General features: G+C 44.0%; 1 protein-coding gene across 11 annotated transcripts in view; it reads left to right on the top strand.

The window, feature by feature from the left end:
• Window positions 1-7,307: 7,307 nt before the first annotated feature.
• The window catches only part of SYNE2 (spectrin repeat containing nuclear envelope protein 2), a 330,800-nt gene continuing 328,581 nt past the window's right edge, over window positions 7,308-9,526 (top strand). For 8 of the 11 annotated variants that reach the window (XM_044231767.1, XM_044231774.1, XM_044231773.1 and 5 more), the window contains exon 1: window positions 7,310-7,441. The gene's annotated coding sequence lies outside the window, so the exon portion shown is untranslated. Of the gene's footprint in view, window positions 7,508-9,526 lie in introns of all 11 variants that reach the window. The other 3 variants (XM_044231776.1, XM_044231769.1, XM_044231765.1) reach the window with 3 other exon arrangements.

Genomic DNA, 9,526 nt, shown 5'->3' with positions numbered 1-9,526 from the left:
TGCCTCACATTTAAATGTTAATTTTGGGGACGCCTGGGTGGCGCAGTTGGTTGAACGACTGCTTCCGGCTCAGGGCGTGATCCTGGAGTCCCGGGATCGAGTCCCACATCAGGCTCCCAGCTACATGGGGAGTCTGCTTCGCTCTCTGACCTTCTCCTAGCTCATGCTCTCTCTCACTGTCTCTCTCTCTCAAATAAATAAAATAAAATCTTTAAAAAAAAATAAATGTTAATTTTGAGGAAAATTGACATCTTTTTAATTTTGTTTGCTTCATAGACCATGGAATCCTTTTTATTTGTTCAAGGTTACTACTGAAGTTTTTGTTAAGATTTTTCTCATATAAGTTTATACGTTTCTTGATAAGTTCAGTCTTAAGTATTTTATTTTTTGTTGCTTTTATAAACAGGGTTCAATTTTACATTAAGTCTTTTATTGCTTGATATGTATGAAGAATATTGTTTCTACATGTCAATTTTAAATATAGCAATATTACTGAATTCCTTGTGTAGGCAGAGGCAGTTAGAGAGAGGGGGAAGCAGGCTTTCCACTGAGCAGAGAGCCCGATGCGGGACTTGAACCCAGGACCCTGAGATCGTGACCTGAGCTGAAGGCAGAGGCTTTAACCCACTGAGCCACCCAGGCACCCCAGGTCTGGATATTTGCATAATGACATATATCCACCATTATATTATCATACAAAATAGCTTCACTGCCCTAAAAGTTCTTTGTGGTCCACCTATTCATCTTTCTTTCCCCTGACCCCCTGGAAACCACTGATCATTTTACTATCCCCATAGTTTTGCCTTTTTTAGAATGTCTTATTGTTGATGTCATGCAGTATGTAGCCTGTTCAGATGAGCTTCCTTCACTTAGTAACATCCATTTACATTTCCTCTTTGTCTCATTGGCTCAGCTGGTTAAACCATTGACTCCTTTTTTTTTTTTTTTAAGATTTTATTTATTTATTTGACAGAGAGAGATCACAAGTAAGCAGAGGCAGGCAGAGAGAGAGAGAGAGAGGAGGAAGCAGACTCCCCACTGAGCAGAGACCCCGACGTGGGGCTCGATCCCAGGACCTCAAGATCATGACCTGAGCTAAAGACAGAGGCCTTAACCCACTGAGCCACCCAGGCGCCCCAAACCACTGACTCTTGATCTCAGTTCAGGTCTTGATGATGATGGGATGATGGTGTCTCAGAGTTGTGAGTTCAAGCCCCATGTTGGACTCCATGCTGAGCATGAAGCCTACTTAAGAAAAGAATTTCCTCTGGGTCTTTTCATGGCTTGATAGCTCATTTCTTTTTAAAACTGAATAATAGTCTATTGTCTGGATGTACCACAATTTATTTTTTCATCTACTGAAGGATATCTTAGTTGCTTCCAAGTTTTGGGAACTGCAAATAAAATTGCTATAAACATCCATGCAGGTTTATGTATGGATGGAAGTTTTCTGCCCATTTGAGTAAATACTAAGGAGTAGGATTGCATAATTTTTAAAAACATGCTTTTGGATTCTGGGGCCAATATTTGACTTAGAATTTTCTATATCCATATCCATAAGTGAGAGTTGAACAGTATTTGTCATATTTTGAAATTGATGTCATACTGGCTTCCAAAAAACAATTTGGAATGCTCTTTTTTTTTTTTTAAATGCTCTGAAGGGGTGCCTGGGTGGCTCAGTGGCTTAAGATTCTGTCTTCGGCTCATGTCATGATCTCAGGGTCCTGGGATGGAGCCACACATCCTGCTCTCTGCTCAGCAGGGAACCTGCCTCCCCCCCCCCCGCCTGCCTCTCTGCCTACTTGTGATCTCTCTCTGTCAAGTAAATAAACAAAAATCTTTTTAAAAAATGCTCTGGGGGCGCCTGGGTGGCTCAGTGGGTTAAGCCGCTGCCTTCGGCTCGGGACATGATCTCAGGGTCCTGGGATCGAGTCCCGCATCGGGCTCTCTGCTCAGCGGGGAGCCTGCTTCCCTCTCTCTCTGCCTGCCTCTCCATCTACTTGTGATTTCTGTCTGTCAAATAAATAAATAAAATCTTTAAAAAAAATGCTCTGAAATAATGTATTTCAGGTATCAGATCTTTGAGAATTTAGAATTTCTTTGTGAAGCCATCTGAGCCTGGTACTTTTTCATGTGGATAGTTATTGGATATCTTTCTTTGTTTCTATTAATAAAATTGATTTGTCCAGGCTTTCAATATTTAGTGGAATTAATTTTGGCATATTGCAGTCTAATACTATGAAAATAATTACATAAGACCATGTCACTTTCTGTTTTACTGACTATCTTATTGGTTCTTATTTTGAATGGTTATGCTTTTTTCCTCTTCTTTTCTGGATTAGGTTTATTAGTGGTCTGTCATTAAAAGCTTTTTTTTTTTTTTCAAATAGTCAGCAGGTTTATTTATTAGTCTATGGCTCTCTGTATTCAACCACATTGATTTCTGTTTTTATCTTTATTTTCTTTGGTATAGCTTTTTTTTTTTTTTTAACAAGCTTTGTTGTTGTTGTTGTTTTTAAGATTTTATTCACTTATTTGTCAGGGTGAGAGAGAACGCAAGCAGGGGGAGTGGCAGGCAGATGGAGAAGCAGGTTCTCCCCTGAGCAAAAAGCCCAAACAGGACTAGATCCCAGGACCTGGGAATTACAACCAGAGCCTAAGGCAGATGCTTAAGCAAATGAACCACACAGGCATCCCTGGTATAGCTTTTTGAGTTAGAAATATAATTTATTTAGAGTCATTCTTTTGTTTTCATTACATAAATATTTGAAGGCTACAAATTTCCCCTAATCACTGATTTATTTTTTTGTAGATTCTGATGTATATTGTTTCCCTTTTTTTTTTTTTTTAGAAATTATGAATTCAATTTGAATACTAATTTTCATTTCATCTAATACTTCTTTAATAGCACCCTTTAAAATTTCTAGGTGGAAATGATTGTTTGTTTTCTGATTTTGTTATCAATTTTTAGTATTATATGTTTATTACTATTACTGTTTAATTAAAATACTATTTGCATTATTTCTACTTCTATTATTGAGAAGTGACACAGTACAAAGTCAATTTTCATGACTGAGTCCATATGTGTTTGGGAGGAAAGTATACTCTCTATTTTTGAGGTGTAAATTTGAGACCATGAGACCTACTTTATTTATTATCTTGTTAGATTTTTTAACATCTCTAATTTGATCTATTAGACCTTGGTTGGCTTGAGAGAGATGCTGATGTCTCTTATTCTTATTGTATTTTATTGTAAACTGAGCAGTATGATTAATTTACTATTTTGCATTTGAGAGTAAGACAAACAAGATACACAACAGGATTCCTCTAAATGATACATTTATTTCTGCTAAAAACTTCTCTAGGTTCTAGTCCAGGGGCTGTCAATACTACTTTTAAGTTATTAGGCAAATATTTTATTCTTAGGCTTGTCTGTCTTCTGTGTAAAATGAGGTGAGTTATGGGATATTTCTTCAGTCCAATACTCTAATTTATCAATACAACAAAAGTGCTTTTGAAATAATACCTGTTGTTACTGACTGGGGTTACTGCAGTAACAGCGATGGTTTGTTCAGTGCTTCCTGCCTGCCAGGCTCCCTGCATAGCACTTTACATATATGTTTTCACTGAATGGAAGCGTATTCGTTTAGTTTTTCTTCAACCTCTAGAATGTTGGCCTCTCTCTGATTCAGTTGGCAGAAACCTGATGGATTGGCTCAGTGTTTTAGGAGACCATCCCCTGCAGAAGTTGACAGTGGCTACTTGCATGTTGTCGAACCCGGCCTTTTACTTGAATCAGGACAATGGTCAGAGAGATCACACTGGTCAAGGGAGCAATCAGGCAACATTTATTTCTGTTAGGTTTCCAGGTTTGGCAGGAAACTAGACCAGAAGGAGATAAGGAGCTCAGACCTTTACAGGGTGTGACTGGAGTCTTGGACAAAGAGGAACAGAGCTGTTTTCCTGGCCAGCTATTTTCATCCCTGGCTCATACAAGTGCTCTCAATGTGTAAAAAATACTGTGGGGAAAGACTGTTCCTTGAGATCAGCAGACATAGGGTCCTAACAAGGAGTGGTTAGGTCTAAGCCAATCTCCTTTTGACTTTAGTAGTAACTCTGTTGATAACATAGACACAAGTAATGAAATGGTCTCACCCTGCTTCAGATTAAATAACACAATTCCCTTCAGCTAAAGATACTTTGTGTTATTCTCAAACTCACTTATCCATCTGGTCAATCATGTAACATTATTATCTTCTATTACCATCAGGGTTGATAAATATGTGATACTAGTGTCAATTCTTCTTCCCCCTGGGCCCCTGGCAGAGACTCAGTTACTATTCAGTTTGTATACTTTCTTGCCAAACTTCTCAACATGACACCCAAGTAACAAGACTAGGATTTGCTCCCACTATAGAATCCGTTGCCATTCTTATTTAGGCACTCTGGATTCAAAGACAAGGAACTGGGCAGCCTCATGTGGGACACAGGAATGTAAACAGCCTCTCTAGATCAGAGAATTCCATGCTGTGACAGAAAGGAGCTGCTGTCTAACTTTAAGAGTGGCAAATTTAATTCCAAATGGCATGAGGATGTCCAACTCGCTTGAATGCCTCAGACTATGTTATTTGTCCTGCTCAGTAGGTATTGAATGTCTGCTTTGGTCGTTCTCACCAGATGCCCCAGCAAGGCTTGTGTACCAAGTCCCAGACGTGCTTTCAGTTTGCTCAATTTGCAAAACTTGTGTTTAGCACAGTTGGGGCTGGCAAAGTCTTTCAGGTGGGCTGTTGAGCCGAAAGGGAACTTCTGCTGGATTTAAGTAATAGCTAAGAGGCATCACATGACATCATACTCTGTTGTACTAGCTCTGTTTTTTGGTGCATGGGAGAATGTGAGCAGGGCTGGGTTCATGGCAACCATGAACCTGCCGGTCAGAGATGTAAACACAGGAGCCCTCCGTTCACATGCTCAGTGTTGTGTTTCAAAAGGAATGGGTGTGTCTGTTTGGCTTAGCATTACATTCTATTTTCATTTTAAAGTATGGAGGATCTGTTTCAGTGTTCCTGTCATTAGTCTAATTTGCTGATTTATAAGTAGGTATTACGTTTATATCCAAACAGGCATGGCTAGAAGACACCATAGATCATTAAAACTCTAACTGGGAACATCTGAAAGCAATTTTTTTTTTAAAGATTTTTATTTATTTATTTGACAGACAGAGATCACAAGTAGGCAGAGAGAGAGGGGGAAGCAGGCCCCCCGCTGAGCAGAGAGCCCGATGTGGGGCTTGATCCCAGGACCCTGAGATCATGACCCGAGCTGAAGGCAGAGGCTTAAACCACTGAGCCACCCAGGTGCCCCTGAAAGCAATTTTGAGACACTATTCTAGACCTTCTTAAGTGCACTAGATATGGAACAATAGTCCTTTCACTTTGAGGACTTGTAGCATAGATGCCTGCAAAGGAACAATAATTAAGAAATGATTCATAATATTTTCTCCAGAGACTGTTGCTATGATGATTTTGCAGCATCTACTCTAAAGGAAGCAACCAATGTAAAATGGAAATGAATAGCATGAATAGGGCAGAGAAGGAAAATAACAGACAATGCTTTGTAGACAGCTCCATAAACCCTAGAGCCCAGACTTTCCTGAAATTGACTCTTTCATTTATATGTGTTGTGCCAGGCAACATGGTTCTATGAAAAGACATCGTAGGACCAGAGGATCTTCTTGCTTTATAGACCTTTCTTGTGACCTACGCCATTAGTAATAAATAATGCAAACCTGGGTAGTCTAAGAAGAGAGGAGATACTATCAGAATGATTATCTTGGATTACAAGGAATGGCACATAGATTGACACTGTGCTGTTTTGTTGAGTTGAGCTACTGACCACCAATAAAACAGATGTCAAATAACTGAATCATCTGGTACTCATGGAAGTACAAGTTTTCGTGCATACGAGTTTTTGAAACAATTGTCCCAAATTGTGGGTAAAATTTGCAACATTTTTTTTCCGCATTAATACGTGTTAATTTAATGCATTATCAAAACTAATGTCTGCTCCTTACCACTTGGTTTGGATCAAAACCGTGTCTGCATTTAAGTAATGCAGACACAATTCCGTAGCCATACAATATATATGAACTCGGATTTAAAAGAAGTTTAATTTGGGGTATCTGGGTGGCTCAGTGGGTTGAGCCGCTGCCTTCATCTCAGGTCATGATCCCAGGGTCCTGGGATCGAGCCCCGCATCGGGCTCTCTGCTCAGCCGGGAGCCTGCTTCCTTCTCTCTCTCTCTGCCTGCCTCTCTGCCTGCTTGTGATCTCTCTCTGCCAAATAAATAAATAAAATCTTAAAAAAAAATAAAAAATAAAAAAGTAAAAGAAGTTTAATTTGATTGCGATACAAAGACAATATATTTTTTTTAAAGATTTTATTTATTTATTTGACAGAGACAGATCACAAGTAGACGGGATCCGAGGACCCTGAGATCATGACCTGAGCCGAAGGCAGCGGCTTAACCCACTGAGCCTCCCAGGCGCCCCCAAAGACAATATTTTAAAGTCATATATTTATGTAGTAATAGTGAGTTCATACAATACCTTTCATTCAGAACTTAGTAATGCAGTACAGGAGCTAAGTGGGAGTCAATCGACATCATCCTGACTCCAAGGGCATTGAGTAATTTGTTGGTATATCTAACTTGTCCCCGCAGGATGGATTCCCAAGGATCTAGCTTCCAGTGAGTTTCGGATCTGGAAGATGCATATGGTGTTGTAAGACGTGAGGCGGTTCTTGTGCAGTGGGAGGAAAGGACCCATCATTCTGCATCTTAACAAGGGCCTCGCCTTCCCTCCAGGTGATCCTGAAGTCTGGACCACATTATAAGAAATAATGACCAAGACCTTAAAGGTCATCTAATTCCAAATCCTCATTTTACGAAAGGTCCACAAAGGTTAGACGACTTGATCAAGGTTTGGTAGCTAATCTGCGTATCGGCTGTCTTCCTCCCACCCCTAAGACCCGGGAGTCTGGACGGTTAGAGAAGTTCCTTGATGAAATCGGGCAGAAAAGCTTTTCTGAGGGAGTTTGTGACATTTTTCTTCCCCCCGGTCGTTAACCTGCATGGAATTAGCATCTCCCTCTGACCATCTCTGACGTTCCAGAACACCGAGAGAAAGTTGCCAGGCCAGGGCGGCCGCTGGGTCTGCGGGGGGAGGCGGGCGGCTCCGCCTCCACGCTCGCGGGCGGGCTCCACACTGGCCGCGGAGCGGCGAGCGCGGTGCTCGGAGGCAGGCGGCGGGCGGGGAAGGCGCGGGGCGTGGTTTGCAGCTTTCTGAGCGCCAAGGAGCGGAGCGCGCTCAGCTGCGTCCCGAACCTTCGGCTGGACCGAAAAAGCGAGCGGGAGAACGAGCAAAGGGCGCGATCGTGGGAGCAAGGCAAGTGGGGCGCCGACCTGGGTCGGCCCCAGCCCGCGCCCTCACCCCTCGCCGGGCCAGCAGCGGGTGAGCGCGGTCGCGGGCCCCCAGCGCCCCGGTGCGCCCCGGAGAGAGCGGACTGAGGCGGGGAGGGAAAGCGGGCGGGAGGGAGGGGAAGGGGCGGGGGCGAGGGGGGGAAAGGTCCCCGAGCCGGGGGCGGGGGGGCGGTAGGCGCGAGAACCGACCCGTTGTTGGGGTCCGAGCCCGGCCACCGGAAACTTTGCCCGGGTGGGGAGAGCGGGGTGCGTGGAGGGCGCCGCAAACTTGTCAGCGGGCGGGGCGCTCCGGGGATTGGAGCGAGCGCCGGCGGGTGGCGTTTGTCTCTCCGGCTTCTTTGTGTCACCTCCGGGCCCCGGCCCGCCCGGGCGGCCGGCTCGGAAAGGGGCTGCGCGGGGGGCTCGGCCCTGATCCCCGCGCCGCCCCCGTCGGGCCCAGGCCCCAGCACTCCTGATCCGCTGATTGTTTTCCTTCCTCGCGTCACGCCTGGGCGGGAAAGATTTTGAACCCCGCGTGAGCTAGAACGCGAAGAGCCGCGGCGCGGAGATTGCCAAATCGTGGGCGGTGCGAGGCTCGCCCCGCGTCCCCGGACACCAGCGGGCAGGGGCGCACCGGGGCTGGACAGGGCGCGGGGACCCGCGGGCCCCGGCGCTGGAGGTACAGCGGCGGGCGCGGCAGCCAAGCGCCCCCGCGGCGGGGGCGGCTCGGACGGCTCGGATTATAATTCCATTTTGATTGCTTGGGGTCTTTGTTGTCTGAAATTGCCTTGAGGGTCTGACGGTAGCACCTTCCCCTCCTTAGGTTATTTTCCTTCTGTTAAAAAAAGGGGGGGGCGGGGGACTTGTGTGGAATCAGTGCTGCTCGAACCGACACGAGCTGCCTTATTAGATGGAGATTGAGAAGTCCTGTGTAACATTTGCCTTTGTGGACGCTTGTTATTTCCGAAAGTTATTATTTTCCCCTCCCCTAGTGGAAGGGAGCGTCTGAGCTGGATGCCAGCAGGCTCGATTGTGTACAGGCACCAGCAAGTCAGAGCCCAGCCTAGGGTGTTTCTTTGTAGCCGCTCACTTGGGCATCGCCCCCCCCCCCGCCTTTTTTAAAAGTTTGATTTCAAGCAACTTTCATCGGCTTTATTTGAAAGTTTTCCTCGCCCCGAAGTCCTTCTTGCAGCTATTACGTGGTGGTGCTCGGATGGGTTCGGTACTTTTAGGGTTGTGGGTTACAATGAACATCTGAACCCTACCTGGCCCTTCACCCCTCGGGTCCCTGCCACTGAGAACGTGTAAATATCACCAGGAGAAGGTATTCTCCCTTTATGAGATGGAACATTTGGCGAGTTTTTGTACTTTAGTGCATGACTCCTTTTTTAGTTTTCTTTCTGGAAAACTGGTGGGACTTTCAAAGGCTTTTCCCGAGATAATTTCTAAGCAAACGGCCTTAGCCCCGCCATTACGCCCCCTACCCCCAATGCACCGCGAGGGAGAAGGGAGCAGGTGTAATCCTCATTAAGTTTTTTTTTTTGTTGTTGTTGTTGTTGTTGTTTTGTGAAGATTCTGGAGCTGTCAAAATAAGTAAAAAGTGGAAATTTTTAGTTCTTTGTTCACATGTTTGAATCAACTGAACTTTATTTGAATTCAACAAAAATAAAAATCAAACCAGTTTGGTCAGCTTAGCTTTGGACATGAAGATTGCTTAAAAAAAAATCATGTGAATAAGTTTACCCAGTTAGAAGTTTTACAAGCATTTCAGTGCCTTCATGCTGGTTGTGTTTGCAGGGTATTGCAGTATGTTCAGAGAAGTGAATCACAGTGAAATTATTCTAGGTAGTGCCTTCCATAGTTTTAACAGAGTTTTGAAAGTAAATCTCACAAGAGGAATCAGGCATGTCTTAATAAGTAAAGGTGAGTGTGGAAAGCAGTTGAGTAATTTGTCATTACTCATATGTTTTTAATACAGATTTTTAATAATTTCATAAAATTGTTCATTTACTCAAATAAGCTCTTACCATATGTTAGCCATTGTGCCCAAAACTGGGGTTCCAAATAATAA

Source organism: Neovison vison, chromosome 13 (genome assembly GCF_020171115.1).
Source record: "Neovison vison isolate M4711 chromosome 13, ASM_NN_V1, whole genome shotgun sequence".
Classification (NCBI taxonomy): domain Eukaryota; kingdom Metazoa; phylum Chordata; class Mammalia; order Carnivora; family Mustelidae; genus Neogale; species Neogale vison.
This window is presented reverse-complemented; position numbering and strand designations above follow the sequence as displayed.